We start from the raw sequence: 21,851 nt of genomic DNA, 5'->3' as shown, positions 1-21,851 counted from the left end.
AGTTGAGTCTGAACAACTGCCTTTGTGAATCCTCAAAGCCTTGCAATGAAAGACCAGTCGTCCATCCTTTGAAGCGTTCCCTCTTTGCCTACTCCTGAGCATTCATTTTCATGTGCAGCAGCTGGACAGCAGGAGGCTAGAGCCCCAACCCCACTGGGAGCTGCACCCACCATGCTAACCCAGCCCTTCCCCTGCCCCAACCTCACACCTCATACATTGCTCCTCACAGCCGTGTGAGTGTCTCTGCCTTCTGCCAGCCTGGAAGTATTTTGAGACCCAGTGTATAGCCACCACCTGCCCTTGGAGCCTTCTATTGCTTTGCACAGAGAAAGGACAAAGTAAACCACTGTTGAATAAACCAGTGGAGGATGGATGGATGGATGGATGGATGGATGGATGGATGTGGATGAAAGGAAGGAAAGATGGATAGATAGATAGATGGATAGATGGATGGATGGATGGATGGATAGATAGATGGATGGAAGGATGGATGATGGATGGAAAGGTAGAAGAAAGGAGGAAAGCTGGCTCACACCTGTCCTCCTAGCTACTCAGGAGGCTGAGATCTGAGGATCTCAGTTCAAAGCCAGCCTGGGCAGGAAAAGTCCACAAGATTTATCTTAGGCAGAAGTGCGAGCCAGTCCCGCGGATCTGTGTCTTGCTCCAACAGTGTTTGGACGGAACAGACCTGGGGACTCCTCCTTTCCACCAACTGCCTCTCCACTCACTGCCTCTGACCCTTATCTTCTCGCCTGTGGCCTGCTTCCAGGACCAACCAACGCCGTGTTTTCCTGTGGTTAGCGCTGTATTGACGACCAGCCATGACCTCCCAGATTCATCAGAATTACTCCACCGAGGTGGAGGCTGCCGTCAACCGCCTGGTCAACGTGCATCTGCGGCCTCCTACACCTGCCTCTCTCTGGGCTACTATTTCAATCGCGAGGATGTGGCTCTGGAGGGCGTGGGCGCCCAGCGCCTCCTGAAGATGCAGAACCAGGATGTGCAGAAACCTTCTCAGGATGAGTGGGGCAAAACCGTGGAAGCCATGGAAGCCGCCCTGGCCCTGGAGAAGAGCCTGAACCAAGCCATTGTGGATCTTCATGGTTCTGCTCGCACAGACCCCCATCTCTGAGACTTCCTAGAGAACCACTTCCTGGATGAAGAGGTGAAGCTCATCAAGAAGATGGGCGACCACTTAACCAACCTCCGCAGGCTGGGGGCGGCCCCTCAGGCCCAGCAGGGCGAGGATCTTTTCGAATGTCTCACTCTCAAACATGACTAGAAAACTCCAGAGCCCAGCAGCCTTTGAGGGGCCATCTCTGCCTTGCCGCACATCAGGGTTTCCACCCGAGTTTCTGCCTCTAGCCATTGGGAAACTTCCTAACTAACCATCCTGGAACCCTTCCCAAGCCTTGGACCAAATGAAAATAAAGCTTTTTGCAGCAAAAAAAAAAAGACTTATCTTCAATAAACCACCAGAAAATGGGAAGTGGCGCTGTGGCTCAAGTGGTAGAGCACTTACCTTGAGCTGAAGAGCTGAGGGACAGCGCCCAGGCCAGAGTTCAAGCCCCATGACTGACAAAAAAAAAAAAGAAAGAAAGAAAGAAAGAAAGGAGGAAAGATAGAAGGAGGGATGGAGGAAGGGAAGGAGGAAGAAGGGGGAGGGAGAAAGAAAGGGTGGAGGGAGGTTTTTTTATTGTGAGAATACTGTACAGAGGGTTTTTAAAAAAGGGAATAAAGAGATTATTGGTTGGTATAAGGATTTGCAAATTATCACAGCAAATAACATTTAGAATGGGAGGGAAGGGAGGAGGAGAAGGGGGGCAGGAAAGGAAGAGAAAGAGAGAAAAAAAGGAGGAGAGATAGAAAATGGATGAGGCTGGTGCTCTGAGGTTGAGGTGTAACTTAAAAAACAAAAAACCCCAACTAAAAGAATGTCTGGTGTCGGGCAGGAGCAGAATTTGCACTTTGGAGCTCTACTCTCCCAGATGGGCACTTAAGGGTTTGGCTCCGTGTGGTGGTGGCAGTTCATGGAGAGTTCAAATCCCCTTGCAGACACGTGTGGGTGAATAAGTGGCATAGTCTTTCTTGCTTCCAAGTGCTTGATAGAGGCTCCCAGATGCATGGGGGTGTGCACAGAGAGCCTCGAGTGGATTTCACCCTGGGACGGAGTCTATAAATATGCATGCTGGGTATCATGAATCATTTAGAGCCGGCTTGGTTGCCTTTTCTCTCTCTCTCTCTCTCTCTCTTTCTTTCTCTCTCTTTTTTAAAGGATGGTTTGAGTGACTCAGAGATGTTGGCAAGCACCCTCAAACTGACTAGAACCCAACTCTACAAGATGCTGGCTGTCTAACTTTATTCTCCAAACTTCTCCCTAAGTTTGAAAGGACACCGCGGAGGAGAGAGACATGGTTACCAATGAGCTTGAGGCCAAGGGGTGAAGATTCTGGCTATTTCACAACTTTTATCTCCACTTTTATTTCACTGGAGATTTTGAGGGAGTTTACTTCTCCTCTTGGAGGCTCAGTTTCCACATCAGAATCTCCCTCTGCCCCCCCCCCCCACTCCCCTCAGTGCTAGGAACTGAATCCAGGACTTTATACATGCTAGCCAAGCATTCAACTATTTGTGCCATATACCCTTCCAGATGTTTTCATTGCTTTATCTTGTTTTTCTCTCTCTCTTTTTTTTGAGACAGAGTATCTCTATTACCTTTGGCTGGACTGGCCTTGGCCTTGTGATTCTCCTGACTTTGCTCTCCCAAGTAGCTGGAATTACAGGTGTGTGGTACCATAACCGGCTATCATAAAAAACCTTTTCCACCCTCATACTTTGTATCTGCCTGGATAGCTTTGTCAGTCATCTCCATCTCACCCCAGAGGGCTATTCTAGAAACTGCCATGGTAGAAAAAAATGTTAACCCACTATGGATGGTCCTCAGGTCCACACCTGACCCCAATCAGAGTCCTCTGAGATTGGGATACTGGGAACTAGAGATTGTATTGGTATGCCAGATCAGCTTGAGAACCGCTGATACCTGTGTCTCCTTTCACATGGACACATAGGTATCACGTGAGATTTCTTCCACACAGGAATGGAGAAAGCCAGTCTGGGTAGAGACATTGGATATGAAAAAGCAATTCAGAGACAAGATGGACTGAGAGATTGACATGTGAGCCTGGAAAAGGCCCAATTTCCTCTCAGACACAGGCAGGCCCAGGCACAGGGCTGACATGCCTCCCGTGAGTCACCCCAATATTCCTACTTCCTGAAACTCATTGTGTTTCTGTCACTTACAACCAAGAGTCGCCGTCTACCAACTTTAATGTTTTGGTTAAGTTCAAAGTAGTATCAGATGGCTCTTTTATTTCAGATCATTTCTACTTTGATTTTTTCCCACTAAGAAAAATGGGAAGAATGGTTTTTCTAGAACCATCCAGCTCACCCCCACCCACTCATCCACCCACCTACGGAGTATATATCATTCAGTCCAGTACCTTGTACACAGGAAATGCCCAGCTAAGGACCAGAAGCCATTCTGTCCACATTCTACACCGAGACAGTTGGCTGTCTGTCTTCTGTGTGCCTCTCCTGAAGGAATGGTTTCTATCTTCTTCCTCACTGCCATGGGGGAGAGGGGAGGGGAGTGGGCATGGTTCAGTTTGGAATTGATTTGGGGGAATGGGAGAGAGTGAGGGACAGTTTAGAACCATAGTGGAAGATCCCTTTTCAAGCAACTGATCTCATTCAATGAGAGCAAGGAGAACCGGCAAGGTCAGTACGTGAACTTGGCCTACATCCAAGGAACAAATACAGTCTCTGTTCAAACTTTTCCATCTGGAATATAATAGGCCCCAAGGGAGGGCCTATGAGCCCGTGAACTTGACCCCAATGGCCATCCCCTTTTCTCACCTCCACCCCCTCTCCCCACACACTCTTCTTCCCTCCCCATTAAATGTCCATGGCCTTGAGGCTCTTACACCTTCCCAGCCTATGGGGAAAGGAATCATTTCTAGTTTCCTGTCTCACAATATGAAGCACGGGTTTGAGGACAATAGTTTCAAATTGAATTATGGGACTGTGTGGACTGCCTGTCTGACCTTGGATCTCAAAATCAATAGAGATGTTTTGTCTATCTCTGTCATCTGCATGGTTTTCATACCAGGGTTAAGTTCACTCTGGAGTTTAGTACTGATTCTTTCTATAAGAGACCCCCTTCCATATGGAGAGTGCTATACCTAATAAGGCTCCTGGGCCTCCAGAATGTTCTGGTAGGGTCCATGTTCTCAGTCACACACATAGTGGGCACTGCAAGTACTTGTAGGGTGAATTAAAGGGAATGAAGATAGTTAAAATTTTTGGTAGAGTGAACTGGGCACCAGTGGCTGACACCTGTATCCTAGCCATTCAGGAGGCTGAGATCTGAGGATGGTGGTTCGAAGCCACCCAGAGCAGGAAAGTCTATGAGATTCTCATCTCCAATGAACCATCAGAAAGCCAAAAGTAGAGCTGTGGCTTAAGCAGTAGAGTTCTAACCTTGAGCAAAAAATAAAGAAAAATAATCTAAGGGTCAGCATCCAGGCCCTGAGTTCAAATCTCAGTTCTGGTGCATTCATGACAGACAGATGGACAGACACACAGACACAAGATACACAGACACACAGACACATACACAGACACACCCCATCTTGGCAGAACATACATTTTCTTAAAAACCAGATGAAAAAGAGGTTCAGAAAGGTTGACTGTCCTGCCCAAGACCATACACCATACAGCTTATGGTTGGCAGCATTGGAACCCCAGCTTAGGTGTTTACTTAGTTAACAAACAATCACTGCTCACCTATCATTGGTGCCCTGCTTGGCATTGGGGAAAATAACGCCAAATACCATTCATTAACTCTATCAAGGATCTCACAGTCCAAAAGAAGACAAACGGATGAGTGTAACGGTTAACACTTGCCATCACTGATCGTGAATTCCATGCTGGTAATCTTGCCTTCATAGTCATATGCATTCACATTTAATCCCTCTTTGACTGTTATGAGGGGACAGGTTATACACTGTAAGTAGGGACACTGAGACATAGAATGGTTAAGTTGTTTTGCCCAGGCCACAGTGCAAGTCAGAGGCCAAGTTGTAGCCAGACCAAGGCAGATCCCAGAGACATGTCCTATCTGCTTTGAGAATGATGTGGCATTTCCCTCCCGTTGACATCCCCCAGGCGTAAGATAGGGAGGACGATCTTCAAGAACAAGTTTTCTTTTCTTTAATTGAGCTGTATGTCCAGAGTCATGCATGGGGCTGGTAAGAGATGTAGGAAACCAATGGACTTAATGAGACTCAACCTCGAACCTACAAAGCATCCGTACCACATGGTAGACACACAGAGGGGCAGGCCGAAGAGACCGACCTGGGGATGCCGGCTTCAGCTGTGCCTGCCAAAAGGAAGAGGAGCAGCAGGACTTTGTCCAGGGTGATCTGGGAGGAGGCCACAGGAAGGCTGACGCAGGATGCGTGCATTATGATGCATAGAAGTGACTCACATGGTCCTGCTGCCCAAGACTTGAGGCATTCACCTCTCAGCAGAGTGGGAAATGAGATGCCTGTAACCTTGAGAGCAAAGATGTACCAATGCCTGTCAACTGGCTAATGGACTGCCTGGGCCTACCTGGTGCTGGTCATCTCAGACCTGCCTGAGGTATTGATTTCATTTCAAACAGGTTGTAAGATACTCTCTTCTTTCATTGGGAGAGGAAAATGTTGCTATTTTCTTTTCTTTTCCTTTTTTAACTTTTCCTCGAGTACGAAGTGCCTTTGAAAGATTTTAAGCAATGGATATTATCCTACAATCAGAAGTTACCCTGCTGTTAGATCTCTATTCAAACCCAGGCTCAGCTAACTCCCGTGCTAGGTACTTATTATGTGCCAGATGCTTGAATTGAACTAAGTTTGCTGAATCTTCAGAATAACCCTGAGAAGTAGGGTGGGGGGAGAGGTTCTATCACCTCTGTCTTTCTAGATAAGGAAACTGAGGCAGGTGCATGAGTTTATGCGCTCATCAATGGTGGATCCAAACGAGCACATGAGTGAGTTCAGAAGCTCATAAATAAATATCTGGGTGAAGTTTTGGCCTCTATTCTCTTTGTCCCAGAGCCCTGGCTCTGTCATCTACACAGAAGCTACTGAAAATCTCCTAGTGATAAGGATGGTAGCGACAATGGCTGTGATAAGACTCTACTAACCAACTTCAATTACTTTGCTATATCCCAGGTAAGTAACCACCTCACCACTTACGGGAACAAATTTACTTGCTCTGCAGAAGCAACTTCACTTTGCTCTGTGAAGCAAAGTTCTTTTTTTCTGAGGAGGAAGCCGAGGCTAACAAGGTGGAGGCGATGTGCTGGGCTTTATCCCTACAGATAGGGGACTTCAAGTCATGGCCAGTGGCCTCTGGATTGGAGGCCATCTACCTAGTTGGGAGTCCAGGTTCCATTCTTCACCCAACCCATCCCATCCCTCCTCCACCCTAAAAGAAGAACAAAAGGAAACCTTCCCTGGAAGCACAAGGCAAGGATGTCAGCATCCTGCATCACCATGGCAACCAGCCCTCCTCCATCTCCTCAGGAGGAGGGAGGTGGGGGGGGGGGGGAAGCAAAAGTCAAATCTAGCCTCCTGTGGAACATTCTGTGGGTAAACACTGGGACCAGTGTGTTTGAGCCTCTGTTTCTTCACTTCAATAGGGTGAATCATTCCTAGATCAGGGGCCGGGAAGCTAGCCAGTTTCCTAAGTAGGTAAGGTTAACGGTGCTCTCACAGAGATGGCGGGGTCACTTTGAAAATTAATCCTGTTTTTTTATTTTCTTTTTTTTTCTCTAGAATTTGAGCTTATAAATGAGCAGATTAGAAATCAGAGGAGAGAAACAAATGGCAGTTCCTGGCAAGGGAATTGTAAGCATTACCACATCCCCCTTCTTAGGCTGACATCATCTTATTACCCATCTCTTGGCAAGGTCCTGTCTACTTGAAGACGGGCAGATAAGAGAGAGAACATAGATGCCAAGAAGCCAGGGACGTGAAAGCTTTTTGCCACTGTGTTCACAATGCTTAACCTAGGGCCTGACTCATGGTAATTCCTAGTCCACTCATGACCTCGGCTACAAGCAAGGATTTGGTTTGGGGCACGGGGTTGGGGGTGGGGAGGGAAATGCTTTTGTTGCCAATATTTGCTTAAGCAGCTTACTTTGATCTTGGAGAAGGGAACACGGGAGGTGAGATTAGAAAGACAAGACTCAGTAAACTACAGGACTATGGAGAAAGAGCATCTCAGACCAAAATCATAAGCAGATTCCAGGGTAGTAGCTGCTCTCTGTGGATGGGAAGTGGGTAGCTGGCTCTGCAAGAGAAGTGGGGGGGGGGTGGATACAATGAGGGGATGGTGGGGGAAGGGAGGAGGAGCCAGGGATGTGATAGAAGTTTCATGCTGAATGTTGTGTGAAGTCACTGGAGAATTCTAAGGGAAGAAAAAGGAAGGGGGCTGTGTTATTCTCAGAGCCTGGCCTATATAACCGGTACTCAAACACTGGATGAATGGGCTGAGATAATGCATAGAAAGTGCTTTTGAACCAGTGAAGTATTACAGAAATGATAGTCATCGTCACTCAGAGGAGAATAAGACACTGCTCTCTCCCCACTCCCCCGCCGCCACCATAGCATTCTTTGAGATGACAAAGCTATTACAGACTTCTGGGTTGCACCCCATTTCTGTGAAAATAATTTCAAGCTGCATCAAGATGCAAGGCTGGCACACAGACTCCTGAAGAAACTGCCACCAGCTGAGGAATTCTCTCTTGTCCACCTGAGATAGCACAGCAAGATAAGGAAGGGGGAAACTTTCCTGATAGCTGAGATCTACAGGGTCTGGTGTGGAGGAGATGGGTTCTAATGAAGTTATGACTTCCACACTGACCTCATCTCCACAATTCAGTCTTCTTATTAAAGCCAGTTGGAGGTTGGGACAGCCAGAGCTGTGACCTGAAGAGGGAATGAACAGTAGGACCTTGTTGCAACCTCTGGTGCAAAGATATGAGCTGCAAAGTGGGAGGAAAGAGGCGGAGGGCAGCTCAGGATTGAGAGCATGCATTATACAGTCAGAAAGACACACACACACACAAACACACACAGAAGCAGAAGCAGATTGGAGCAGTGGAAATTCTGTACTTTGGATCATGTTGAATGTGCTGCTTCGAAACACCATGCTAAGTCATCATGGATAGATTCTCACTGTCATGTGAATGAGACAAAGAGTGGGCCTCTGCCCACACTTAGTTACAGCCAGCAGGTTTCAGCACTCTGGACAGCAGCCAGGGGGTAGGTTCATCTGCCACCCCTCAGGAGGTCGGGGACAGAGATTCAAGAAGACTCCCAGGCCAATGGGGCACGCCCCTAAACTGGCAAACACCAAACCTTGCCTAGCCCTGTCTCCATTTCTGAGAGAATTAAAGAGACATTAAAATCCAGCAATCTGGGACATAGGAAAACAAAGTTCTTATCATACCTGAAATGTGTTGTTGCACTAAAATTGCATAGAAAGTGCACACATTTTCAAAGATTTATTATGAGAAAAAGGAGAAAACCTCTAAAAAGCAGCTGGTAGGCTGTCAATAAAATTCAAAGAAACATGAACTTGTTGAGAAGTGGTTAAATAAATGGAACTACATCCATATGGTAGAATATTATGCAGTCATTAAAACTGTTGTCAAACACTAAACAATGACCTGGAGAAATGCTTACATTAGAGTATCATATTTTGAAAATGAGATTTTTAAAACAATGTGTAATATAGAATCTCAATCTATGCATGAACGTTCATAATAGCTTAATTCATTTCTCCCTTTCTCCTTCCCTTTCTCCTCTTTCCCTCTTGCTCTCTCTTCTTCCTTCCCTCCCCTTTTCTCTGGGATTTGAACTCAGGGCATTTCATATGCTATGAAAATGCCCTACCACTTGGACCATGCCCCCAGCTCTTTATTTGTTGGGTTTCTTTTTTGGTCTGGACTGGCATTGGACCTATCTATACTTCCTATCTATACTTCCTGGGTAGTTGGGTTGACAGATGTGTACCACCATACCTATCTTGTTTGTCAAAATGGTGTCTTAACTAATTTTTTACAGGGCTAGCCTTGAACTGTGGTCTTCCCAATCATTACCTTCTGAGTAGCTGAGAATGCAGGTGACAGACACTATACAAGGCTATATCAGCTTTATACATACTGTATGATTCTGTTTATGTACTATCCTTCTTAAAATTATGCATTGATAAATTATAGTTACATATGTATTTATGGGGTACAAAGTGATAAGAGTTTTGGATGACTAAATCAAGCTAATTAACAGAGTCATGATCTCAAATGTTTTTAAAGAATTTTCTGAGAGCATTTGGAAATGTACTGTCAGTGACCTGGAAATGTACTACACTCAAATATTACCCATTTCACCAGGCTCTGTAACAGATCTCCAAAATAAATATATAAATTGAACTTATTCCTTCTCTCCAATCAAGACTCTGTGCCCTCTGATTGTCCAATGGGAAGACTGAAGAAGAAACAAACTGGAGTTTGCCAGGGCCTATGGATGGGGTAAAGGTTGTGAGCCTCGGAGTAGCACAAGGGCGAGTCGCTCTCTGATGATGTCATAATTCTGTGTTTGGGTTTTGTCTGGCCCATGCCTGTATAGGTCGGATAAAACTGCACAAAACCACACACATTCACACTCACACTCACACTCACTCACACACACATACGTACACCAAGGACCTTGTGTTAAACGATGGTCAAAGCTCAATCAGATCTGTGGCCAGGGAAACCACATAGTACCAATGTCAAGTTATTGGTGTTGATGTTATGCCAAGGTCATATTCAATGGCACATGACAAAGCTGAGCCAAGTGCTCGAGAGACTCTGCTGTCATTTTTTTCTCTTTTTTTTTGCAACTTCCTATGAGTCTGTAATTGTTTCCAAATTAAAAGTTAAACAAAACAGTGCATACTAAAGACACTCCAGTTTTGTTTTAAAAGATGAAAGAAAAAGAAATGCAAATTTAACAATGATGCTTTTTTTTAGAGTTAATGGAATAATGGTCATTTACATATTCTTGCCCATACTTTCCTTTCTTTTCTAATTTTCTAGAGTAAATATATATCACTTTGAGAATCCCAGAGGGATGGAGGAATATTTGATGAAAGAAAATAAATACTTGTGGAGCAATAAAAGCATGCAATAATATTTTTTTTAAAAAAGAGATTGAGTAAAAATGTATAAAAGGTAGAGAAGAAAAGCTATGGAAATACAAAAATGTAAGAGCAAAATGGAGTTATATGTTGAACACAATGGGGAACCGTGGGGCCTAAAACCAATGCTGTGCAGGACCAATGCAAAAACCTTGCTCAGAACAGAGTCAAAGAACAATGACATGAAATCATCATCAATAAAACGAAAGATGTGGGGAACCAAATTTAGAGATCCAGCATGCCGCCAACTGGTGTTTCTAAAAAGCAATGCTTAAAAAAAAATAGGACAAAATCAGAGAAATAAAATGGAAAAATACCTTCCACATTTCTGGATGACCCAAATTCATCATTTGAATAGCTACCATGAATGCCACTCGTTAGAAATAATCTCATAACTGTTTTAGAATTTCAAGGGCAAATTTGAAAGTTTGTTCCACATAGTCAGGTGTAGCAAACTACAACAAAACAGAACACCTAAGACGGCTTACCTAGAAAGATTGAAATACCACACTAGCCTCCAACATTTCTTCTACAATATTAAGTTTGAGGAGGAAGGATTGTTTTTCCCTCTCACCTACTGCATTTCTAAGTTGTCCATGGCAGGTGTGGCAAGGATACACTCACCTCAATAACCAGCAATAACATTTATTAAGCAAAATCATCACGCATTGCTAATTAAAACAGGGCCACTAGAACAAAACCCACTTGCTTCAGTACATCTTTGCAATGGTCTCTAAACAATGGCCATCAACATAGGAAGAGATGGTCTTATCCCCTGTTATCCTGTACAATATGGATATTTTATTCAAAATGAAGGGTGCTGACAAGTAAGGGAATAAGAAAAATGGCCCTTGCTTCTCTGAGATACAACTGCCTCCTTAGGGAAGAAATGAAAATTGGAGATAATACATATGTTCCAAAAAGTCAGGAGTTAAAAAGATCACTGTGTCAATGTATGTCTATGCATTTGAAAGAAAACAATTAGGATGTGTTTTAAAATTCTTTCACAGGAGCAACAACACAATTGACATGAAAACATCCATACATTAACAGGAAGCAAGCATGGGCATGTGCTCACACACATGGACACACACACAGGGTTCACACTTGCTAAGTGAATATGTAATACTTGGGTCATGGGTATTTTTTAAGTTAAAGGCTTTCTTTCTGTCTTGGAACAGTCTGGACTGTGAGCCTCCTATTTGTGCTTCCCCTGTAGCATGGATTAATGTACTACTGCATTCAGTGACTTGTTAAGATGGAATCTCAAACTCTCCCCCCCTCTGCCCCCCCCCCAAAGGCTGGCTTCAAAACACAATCCTCCCATCTCTCACTCCTAGCTAGTTAGGATTGTACCTGGCTAGAAATGAGCATACTTTAAGATCAAATGGAAGAGAGCATGTAACAAAAGGAGTATATAAATAAATAACTCTACAAGCTATGTACAGAGAGGGAAAAGATGAGGAGGACTTCATAAAAGTTAATATTTATTGTGGGGTGCTGGGGTTATACATGATTCTTATTTTCTCCTTCTTGGCCTGTTCTCATTATATAAATTCTCCACAATATATTTGTACTGCTTTTATAATCAAGGGGGAAATAAAAGCATGTTATTTTTGAAGAAAGTAGAATCTCAGAGGTCACAGTGACTTTGTGCTATTTGTCCTCTGTGCATCTGGAGAAATAACTCTTTGATTTTGGCCCAAGGCACTTTGAACATATGAGCACAAGACCTACGAAAGGTTTATTCTGGGACAAGTCAGCACAATTGCTCTCAGTCCTGAAGATGGACAATTCTCAAACCTTCTGTCCTTGCTCGGGGTCAGTGCATCCATCCACCTACTCATCCATGCAAAGAGAAGTGACTTGAGAAGGATCCGGGTACTCTGAATACCCCCAAAGCAGAACTCCACAGCAGGAAGGCAGACATGCAGACAAACACAACTCTGTGTGTGTGTGTGTGTGTGTGTGTGTGTGTGTGTGTGTGTGTGTAAATACACAGGACAGTCAAGGCATACAGCCATGTGGAAGAAAAAGAAGGGTGTCTGGAATATTCATACAATATTTTTAGCCCTGGGTCTTGAAGGATAGAGAACCAGGTGGGTGGGTGAAGTGGAGAAGATATTTGGGGTTCAGTGCATGGAGAGAGTGACAGACACACAGAGGGAGAGAAAAAGAAGGGAGAGAAAAGTCAAGATGAGGTGGGAAGATGTTACTACTGGTACCCTAAGAATTGGAAAATGAGTTGGAGGATGTACAAGTTAGGATCCTTTGGTGGCAAATCACAAAAATTGGGGAGCTTACTGGGCGAATGTAGGACAGCTCTAAAAAGAACCAAAGAAGTAAAAGAACTGGGCTCAGGAAATGCAGCTTCGGGAAGCTGTGGGAAGCTAGGTTGGTCTCATCAGGAAACTGCAACAGGGTGGAACACTTTGCTCAGTGTAACATTCCGGCAGGGGGGCGGTCGGCTGGTTTTAATAGTAGCCACCCATTGGCTGGAGGAAAGGGTGAAGGTTGATTGACAATGGAGGCTGTCTAACTGGGGCAACATCTTCCAGTGTCAAGTCAAGCCCCACCCACTCCATTCTGAGCAGTGGTTTTCAACCAGGGGTGCATTTTCCTCACTCAGGAAATATTTGGAAATTCCTTCAGATACTTTTACTTTCTAAAAAGTAGCAGTGAAGAGGTGTTACTGTCATCTACTGGGCACAGGTCAGAGTACTCCCACCTATCCTACAATGCTCATGATAGTCCCAGAACCCATGATTCAGGGCAGGAGGTGAGAAATCTTGATTTTGAGGAGGGAAAAAAACCCTAATCTTTACATGGAGACAGAAACAACAGAAGTCCATTAGGAAAAAGGATGGAAGGATGGAAGGAACCATGAGATGTTAAGGAGGAATACAAGTCTTATGGTGAGGGAGATTCAGGTGTTTGAGGGCAATGAGGGTCCTTGAAGGGAACTGATGAGCATGGCAAGCATGAAGCAAGCATGAGGGAAGACTGTCCAGGTTGAGGACAGTCTGTGATCAAGAAAGAGCTCTCTGTGCTGTGGTTGGAACATAATATATAAACATAGTTTAATACTAGAACAGGAATGAAGTTGGTGAGTACACTGTGAAAGTTCTTCTAAGTATTTGGATTTCTTTCTTTTCCGTAGCTGAGTAACAGACCTCATTTGAAACTCACTTGGCCTGACACCATAACAATGAATCATCTCTCAGAATTCTAGAAATCTTCTGGGCAGGAGGTCTTTGGCTGGTATTTCAGTCACATTGATGTGATCACCTCGGTGTTGAACAGGAGTGGAAAGGCAGAAGGCACGGTTGGCTCGAGCCTCCACACAGCCCAGCTTCTGGCCTCATACAGCGAGAACCCAAACAAAGCAGGGGTGTGGATCCAAGGACTCAGCTTTGGCTGCTGTACATGATCGTTCTCACCATGCTCTGTTTTGGGTCAGATAAGTCACAAGGGCCAGCCCTCTTGCTGGGAGGACTGACCAAAAAATAATAATAAAAAATAATAAAAAAATTTTAAAGTAGCCATTTAAAAAAATCCACTATAGACATTGATCTTTAATCCTAAGTGCAGTGGAAAGCCATTCAGGTTTATAAAGCTTGCATGTTAATGTCATGAGATTTTAGTTATGATTTCATAAGGTGACACTGAATCTCCTCTGGGGAGAATTAATTACAAAGGGATAGGACATACCCAGATGTCAGAAAGAAAAAACATCAACACAGAAAAAGAAGGAAGTTAGAAATAAGCCTGGAAAGACAAGCACACTATCGATGATCAGAAAGAAGGAAAACACTCCTTTCTCAAGGTGATACAAGTACTGAAAACAAATACCCCCCATATTAGATATTAAAAATCCTTGGAGTGAATCTGTAGAAGCGGGCCACTGCTTCACAGCAGACATTAGCTCCGGAGCCTAACACATTCATATTTGAATCCTGGTTTTGCTACTTGCCCACTGGTTGCCCGATTTGATCTATAAAAGATACCATTAAAGTTAGTTCTTGAAACTCACACAAGCAATGACATTCTGAGACACTCGGCTTCCTTCTTGATAACTCAAATTTCAGTAGGTTTCACGTGTACAATGCACAAGAAAGCTCGCTCCATGTATGTGCCATTTGGCCAAAATGATCACAAACTGAATGACCCTCTGCCCTGAGATTTTCAGTACCAGGAGGGGCTCTGGCCAGAAAGCAGTCCCTCATGGAAATCTCAGGCCAACATTGCTCTTCAAGCTCCTGGGAACCCTGCTCCAAGCCAAAGCCAAAAATAATCCTATTAGTCACATTCGAGGTGCTAAGCAGAAACAAAAAGAAATCAAAATTAATTTCAATACTTTACAGTGACAGCAGCAATTAAGGTGACAAGATTATGGAAATTATCACCATCACTGGAGATCTTTGCCCGTGGAGGGGATGGGGGTGGGAAGTAACCAGTAAGACAGAAGAAATAAGAAACAGGGATCGGAATCAGGTTATGAAAAAGCCCAGTATTCACAACCTATGGGCCGCCAATCCTCAGGGAACTAGAAGTGGCCATTTCGCCATGCATTGATAATTTACCCTGTACCAACTAACACTAACATCTCCAGCTGATTATCCCTTGTTCTCACATCATGCAATCAGAGATGTGATCATTTTCTTGTGGGCTTTGAGAAACTGAGTCACAGAGACATTCAATAGATTATGCAAGTCCACACTGATGGAAAATATAAGACCTAAGGTCTGAATCAAGCTGTTCTGCTTGATTCAGAGATCCCATGATTGCACCACTGCCTCGTCTTTGTAGATGAGGGTCCCAGTCTCCAGAAACACCTAGATTCCTCCAGCTCCCTCTTGATCTGTGCTTAAGGATTAGAGAAAGGCCAGGCACCATGGGTAGCTCATACCAATAATCCTAGCTACTCTCGAAGCTGAGATCTGAGGATTGTGGTTTGAAGGCAGCCAGGGCAGGAAAGCTTCTGAGACTCCTATTGCCAATTAACTACTGAAAAGAAAAGAAAATCTGGAAGTGCAGCTGTGGATCAAAGTGGTGGAGTGCTAGCCTTGAGGAAAAAAAAAAACACCTCAAGGACAGTGCCCAGGGCCTGAGTTCAAACCCCAGGACTGGAGAAAACTCTCTCTCTCTCTCTCTCTCTCTCTCTCTCTCTCTCTCTCCCCTCCCCTCTCTCCCCCCTCTCTCCCTCTCTCCCTCTCCCTCTCCCTCCCTCTCTTTCTCTCTCTCTCTCTCTCTCTCTCCCCCCCCTCTCCCCCCCTCTCCCCCCCTCTCTCCCTCTCTCCCTCTCTCCCTCTCTCTCCCTCTCTCTTAGAGAAAGCCTGAATGGTCCATGCCTGTTCCCTCACCCACCCCTTTCTGCTTTCTGGTTTGTGCCACTGAATGATTGCTCAAGAACTTAAGGGTAATTACCTGAAAAAGACCCAAGAACAGGGCAGGAGCATCCTGTTCTGAAATCTCAGAAAACACCCTGCACCTCACTGTGCAGAATGACAAATAAAACCATTGAAGTCAAATGGTGATGCCCCAGGAGCCTCAGAGGCTTTCTCTGCCACCTTGTCCCCTCTCCAGAGAACCATACCATTTTCTATACTGTCTCCTTTTACCCCACAGTGACCTGGGGTAAAACGGTGGAGTATTAGGAAGCATTTAACACCTACTTCCTAAGCTGTGCTGCTGTTTCCTGAGAGCTTCTAGGAAACCCAGAAAGGATTGTGGTTTTACTTCTTCAGAAACTTCATTAGACCAGGAGGTGAATAGGCTCTTCTGGTGAGGTGAACGTAGCAACTACAGCCTATTGCTACCAACCTACCACCATCCATCCACTCTATGTACCATCTAGAGAGCCTAGACCCATGTATCTTGGGAAAGAAAGGCATTTAATTCGTGCTTTCTAGAGACATACTTTTCTTTTTAATGGTCCGAAGCATCTCTAGGTACTTAAGCACTGACTATGGTATTGAAAAGTCCAGGTCATCTATATACATCTCTAAGACCTGAGAAGGGTGGGGGTTTTGCCAAAAGTATATGGGAGACGAACATTTATTTCTAAGATATTAGCTATAGCCCTCAGATAGAGTAAGAGACAAATAAGCAGGTATCAGAACTTTTTAATCCATTGCACTGTAAGTAACTATCAATTCCCTGGGAGATGAAAGTTCTTTTTTCTATCCATCCATCTACTCATTGACAAACCCATCCATCCATCACTCATCCATCCAAACATCCATCCTTGCACCCATCCATCCATCACCTGTCCATCCATGTGTCCATGTATCTATCATCAATGCATGCATGCCTGGATCCATCCATCCACCAACCCATCTGTCCATGTGCCCATCCATCCATCATTCATCCACCCATCTAGCCATGCACTTATCCAAGAGTTTGTTTATTGAGCAGCGCCAGGAACTACTCAAATCACTTGAGGGCCTCGATGAACAATAAAAAAACAGGGAAAGTAGTGTGATGTGAAGGGAGGAAAGGTGAAAAATTTCAATAGGATGCTCTCATGGGAAGGGAAATGGAAGACATAGACCTGTGGATAACCAGGCCAAGAGGGTGGCCAATTCAAGACCCTTGTGCTGCCTGTATAGGAAAAAGCAAAGAGAGCGCCTGAGTGAGAAAAGAGGATGGACTGAAAACTAAGGCCAGAGTGCTTCTGGGGAGAGATTAGATTATGTAGGATCTGTAGCCATTTCAAAATTGAAGTTTGAGCAATCATTTCACATTCACACTTGAGCCAACGCCCCGCCCCCTACTGCTGGTCTATCAAGTAGATTCAACCATAATAATAGTGTTTATCATCACAACCACTGTTATTGTTGTTCCATTTCAGACATGAGAACAATGAAGTGCAGAGGAAGGAAGTAATTTCCCCAAGGTCAAGGTCCCCAAAAGGGGAAGGAACACAGCCAGGATCCCATTAGAAGGTTGTTGACCTCAGATGATGAGAGGGATTTTTCTGTCTCCAGATATCTGTCCTACAGGACCTCTTGCTGGGTTAAGCACTGTGCTGCTTATTTTCTTTCTTGTCGCTGAAGTTGCAGGTACAGGGTCCCATAGTCTCATCCTGACTTGGGAAGACTAAAAAAAAAATGTCCAGGAAGTGATGTTTGTAATCAAGATCACCATGTCAGGGATCCCTGGACATACTTGGAAGAAATGATGCTGTTAGAGAGGAAACTGTTGTCAGTTGTGGGGTTTGAACTCAAGGCCTAGGTGCTGTCCCTGTGCCTCTTTGTGCTCAAGGCCAGTGCTCTACCACTTGAGCCACACTACCAATTCTGGTTTTAGAGTGGTGAATTGGAGATAAGAGTCTCAGGGGGACTTTTCTGCCCAGGCTAGTTTTGAACCACAATCCTCAGATTGCAGCCTCCTGAGTATCTAGGATTATGGGCATGAGCCATTGATTGGTACCCTCCAAGTGGAAACTCTTTAAAGTATGGTTGTCTTATAGGTGCTTCATTGTGGGACAAGGAATGGTAGTGGGAAGAGTCAACTGGAGGGAGATTGGCCCCTAAATTGGGCCCCAATTTAGGGCAAGCCTGCGGCTATGCCTAAATTCAGCCCTTTACAGAAGCTGGGGCGGCCTAGCAGGTTGTACTCAAGATTGAATGTCAGTAGGCTAGGATTGAAGTGATTCATCTCATTTCTTATAGGAAATGCTCTCTTGCAATTATTTCTTAGGTGTCTGGGACATTTTAATGATATTTATTCTTTTTCTTTATAATTGCAAATATAATGCATACTGATGGTGGAAATTATCATTACAAATGAAGAGAAAAACATTCTCTTCTGTTTGTTTTGTATTTGAGGCAAGGTCTTGTTCCGTATCCCTGGCTGTCCTTGAACTCATGTCCTGGGCTCTCTAACACTGGGATTACTGGTATATGCCATCACACTCAACATTCCATTCATGCTTAGTTAATTTTGTGCTTTTCAATCCAATATAAATCTCTCTTTTCCCCCTCCAACATGCATACATACACCACATACACACACTGTCACCTAGACTCTCAGCCTTTGTTTCCTTTTTTATAATATGGAGATAAAAATATCCACCCTGCAGGGTTATGTAATGGATGCTTAATTAATTACTCCGTGTTTATTTTTCATCCACTTGACATTCTATAATGAACATTTTCCATGTGTCATTAACTACGCTTCAAAAACATGACTTTTAATGGCTGCATAATATGCCATCATTTAATGAACCATAATTTATTTAACTATTCTGCTCTTATTGAACTTTGAAGTGTTTTCTAATATTTTGCTACGAGAGATAACACTGCATACTGAAATCTTTCTTGACATTTGTTTTATTCCCCCCCTTTATGATAAACTTCCAAAACAGAAATGAATGGACAAACAGTATACAAATTTTCAATGTTTTACACATATGGTGTCAAATTATTTTCTCAGGGTGGGGAAATATGTATTTCTCATGCCATCACCAGCATTAATAGTTCAAATTCAACACTCAAGTCAGAGAATGCATGTGTCTGCATGTTCGTGAATGGGCAGAAGAAAGATGGAACATGGAATGTCCCAGAACCATCTAACATTTTCAGTGCATAAAATATATTTAGTTCCTAAGAGACTCAGAAATGGATACATTTTCTAATGGCTCCTTTCATGCTAAGCAATCTTCATCCTGGGGAACCCATAATTTTTCTCTGGCCAAGTTTCTAAGATTAGTCCATATCTACACACACACATACACACACACAAACACACAAACACAAACACACACACACAGACACACAGACACACACACACCCTATTGCTGTGTCCCAATCATTCTGAAGGGGATTGATAATTGTGGCAACTGCATAAAATGATTGCTACCTGCCGAGGCAATCACTTCCAACTTTGGCAGAAGCTGATGAGCAATTCATTATCAAGGATGTAATTGACGTAAACCCAGGAGGAAATGGGGGATTTCTCCAATGATCTCCAAGATTTTGTGCAGTTGACCCTCCCCGGCACCAAATTAGCTGTGGCCAACGAGAATTGGAAATCAGACTGGGGTGGAAAGGTAAGCACACCATGCAAAGTGCAGGGGAATGTTTGCATAACCTGCCTTGAACTGGGGGATGTTACCAAGAGGGAAAGCTGCCTCCCTTCATAGTTATGAAGACCTTGGCAGCAAGTTCAAAGCTGGCTTCTTCAGTCAGCAATGAAAATAAAGGGGGGGGCTGAGGTGTAGCCCAGTGTTAGAGTATGTTGCTTAGCTGCACAAGCCCCTGGTTCAAATTCCAGCACCATCCTCCCCACAAACAAACAAAAACAAAGAAGTGCAAAAATATGTGCTCTAAGAGCTATATAGGTCAGATCTGGAATCGGGCAGCCCAGATTAATGTCTGCTTCATTGTCCCCTGCCCTTACCAGGAGAAGCTAAATAAGATAGCCAGGTCCTGCATCTTTCTCTACAGGAATGACATTAATAACATGGCCACTTTTTGTAACTAGACCACCAATGGTTTTAGAACCTCCTGGTATAAAGCCTTGGGCAGGGAGACCATAGGCAACAATGTCTATCATCCCTTAAAAAGGGATGTGTATCAACCTTAAAAAGGTTGGTTTCCTTAGGCTTGGAAGGTGGCTCAGTGGTAGAGTGTTTGCCTTGCATGCATGTGACCCTGGGTTCAATTCCTCAGCACCACAGAAGCAGAAAAAAGCTGGAAGTGGCGCTATGGCTCAAGTGGTAGAGCGCTAGCCTTGAGCTGAAGAGCTGAGGGACAGCGCCCAGGCCCAGAGTTCAGGCCCCACAAATTGGTTTCCCAATGACTTGAAATATACCCGATGACTTTGAGCATTTTTCACCCCTGAAAACTCTGAAAATTATTAATAATTAACTCTATTTGGAAAATTATTAAAGAGATCAAGGAAGAAGAGAGGGACGAGATATCATCTATTAAAGACCCAGTGTGAAGGATGGTCTCTACAGAGTTACTGCCTGCCAACTCCTTTTGAAGATGAACGTTTCCCTATGAGCCAAGGTTCCAGTCTTATTTCCCCATTCATTACCTATATGAATGGCTTAGGGTAAGTGATGTCACTAGGTCTCACTTTGCTCATCTGGGGTGATAATGGGGGTGATAATTACTGTTGGCCATCAGCTTACAGTGATGGATGACATGTGGCAAGTAATCTTGCTTTTTTAAATATGTATATATTTTTATTGTGAAAATACCATACAGAGGGGTTACAATTACAAGGTAATGAGTATATTTCTTATCAAGCATTGTTGCCTCCTCCTTTGTTTCCCCTTCCCATCCCTTCCCATCTCCCACCCACTCTCCCCCCAGCCCCTCTACCCCCGGCCAAAGTTGTAAAGTTCGTTTTTCAACATAACGACTGCAATGGGTCCACCTGTATCCCTATTTAAATGATTTGTTTTTGCCCTTCCCCTCCAACATCAAATACAGTAAAATAAATAAATCAAAGGCTATGCCATATGTGTGGTGGCTCACACCTATAATCCTAGCCACTCAGGAGGCTGAGATCTGAGAGGATCGAAGTTCAAAACAACCCAGGCAGGAAAGTCTGTGAAACTCTCATCTCCAATTAATTACCAAAAAATAAAAAAAAAAACTGGAAGTAGAGGTGTGGCTCAAGTGGTAGAGCACCTAGAGCAATAAATAATTTCAAGCCTCTCAGAGCGTAATTTCCTGTCTTCTATCAATAGTGTGTGTGTGTGGCAGTTCATTTCATGTTGCCGGCCATTGTGCATCCCTTTGAATCCTGGCGCAGAATTTCTCTAGCTGAGCCCCTTGAGGTCAGTGCCTCCATGAAGGGTATTCTGTAGTAAAAATTTAACGGAAACAGTAAATTAAACAAGCTTATTCTCTATAGGATACCACTGAATCATAAATAGTTTGGAATGTACAATAAATCTCCAAGAGTGGAAAGAAAATAAGTGGGATTTCTCACAGTAATTTCACCTAAGGGTGCTTATTTGTGCAACTCTGAAGACTACAACGTGACTTCAAAGCTTTCTGTTGGCGATCAAGCTATCGGGTGACTAGGGCATGATTCCATTCCTAAGATTCATGTCCTCTTCGTATTTTTGCTGAGCTTTGGAAAGTGCATCTAATTGGAACCTAAATTGAATCCCCAGTGACAGAAACTTAACAAGAGGTTAGAAAATGCCCAGATATGACTGTTGATTTGTCTGGGATTAATAAGTAAATAAGTTAATAAGAAATTACAAGTAAATAATAAGTAAAGTAAGAAATAAATATAAGAAATAATAAGTAATTAAGGTATACTCAAAAGAAGTAATTGATTCCATTTCAAGAAGACTCCTGGAAATATAACTCTTATACACTGGGAAGTGAACGCTTGTGTTTGCCAGCTTGCTCCTCCTGTGCTGTGCATTAACACCTTCCTGGATCATTATGGGATATGGGTTGTTATGGTGATCAGCGCAAAGCTCCATGGATGGAAATTCAGAAAGATGCTGCAAGGAGAAAAGCCAAGAGCTTCTCACTCACGTGGGAGCTTGTTAAAAATTCAGATTTAGATGTAGGAAGTCTGGG

General features: G+C 43.8%; 1 long non-coding RNA gene and 1 pseudogene across 1 annotated transcript; one reads left to right on the top strand and one right to left on the bottom strand.

The window, feature by feature from the left end:
* Positions 1–638: 638 nt before the first annotated feature.
* On the bottom strand, positions 639–20,877 carry LOC122123852. Its single transcript, XR_006150452.1, has 3 exons — positions 20,866–20,877; positions 3,437–3,443; positions 639–716 (listed from the first exon to the last, which is right to left on the bottom strand). It is a non-coding gene; the product is annotated as an uncharacterized LOC122123852 (long non-coding RNA).
* LOC122123851 lies at positions 730–1,282 on the top strand (annotated as a pseudogene).
* Positions 20,878–21,851: the final 974 nt, after the last annotated feature.

The sequence above is a fragment of the Dipodomys spectabilis genome, unplaced genomic scaffold (genome assembly GCF_019054845.1).
Source record: "Dipodomys spectabilis isolate Male_0828 unplaced genomic scaffold, ASM1905484v1 ptg000231l, whole genome shotgun sequence".
Classification (NCBI taxonomy): Eukaryota; Metazoa; Chordata; class Mammalia; order Rodentia; family Heteromyidae; genus Dipodomys; species Dipodomys spectabilis.
This window is presented reverse-complemented; position numbering and strand designations above follow the sequence as displayed.